This window comes from Sipha flava, unplaced genomic scaffold (assembly GCF_003268045.1).
Source record: "Sipha flava isolate LNK unplaced genomic scaffold, YSA_version1 258_pilon_pilon, whole genome shotgun sequence".
NCBI classification, from domain to species: Eukaryota; Metazoa; Arthropoda; class Insecta; order Hemiptera; family Aphididae; genus Sipha; species Sipha flava.
In genome coordinates this window covers 730,606-731,729 of record NW_020272917.1, presented here as the reverse complement: position 1 = coordinate 731,729, position 1,124 = coordinate 730,606, and positions in this window count along the sequence as shown.

Sequence of the window (1,124 nt, the reverse complement as noted above, 5' to 3'; positions counted from 1 at the left end):
ATATATATATATATATATATATATATATATATATATATATATATATACATTAATCAGTTAAGTATGTGTTAATTCATGTAATATAGTCAGCTGTTAAACCAAATAAAATATAGTTCAGATTATTAAATACATTTTATTTTAATAAAAATGAATTTTGAAGTATAAAAATCGTTATCACTTATTTAATATGATCATAACTTTTGAGTATATTAAATTAATCTATTATTCAATTAAAAAGTTATTTATGATATCATTCATTTTTATTTACTATTGTAATTACAAGAGACTAATATGTCTAAAAACAAACTATCAGTTAAAAAATATTTTTCATTAATTACCAAGTATACGATATTTCTTTTTACATTTATTTACATTTTTGTTTTTATAACTCATTTGTGAGACACTTTTTTTTTTTTTTTATAGTTACCTCTTTTTTAATCATCAGTTTCTCTTGGACTTTTAACATTACTTATTTACTTTTATTTAAAATAAAGTTTTTTTTTATTAATCACTTTAATTAAACATAAATGTTTATATAGAAAATTATATTATAGTCGTTTAAGACATAAAATTTCTCTTTCTACATAATAGTAATTCAGGTTAATATATAAGTGTAAAAGTTTCATGATCATTGGTATTATCCATAGAATGAATACTTATGTTTTGTAATATATATGTTTACCCTTCTCAAGGTTCACAGTATCTGATATTTGCATATACTAATATTTCATAACTTAATGCATTACAGTTCAAGAATCTCAACTCTGAGTGCTTATATTGACTTTAAAATTTACCATATCCTATAAGGGACTACATTATCTGCTGTTAAAAATAATTACTAACGTTTTTCTTAACAACTTATTCAGTTATTTTTCTTTCATATCGTGTAGTGAAAAAATACATAAACTTAACTCTTACAGTAACTTAATATTATAATTAGATGTGCCTGTGTTAAACATCTAACTATTTGTTTACATCTAAACTTGAAAAAATCAAATGAAAATATTTTTTGTTTTTTTTCTTACACACAGACTTAAAATTGTGTCCACTAAGTCTAAGATCTCAATGATTAGAAAAATATATCTCAAGTTTTTGAATTTTTCTGTATTAATGTAGATTTTTTT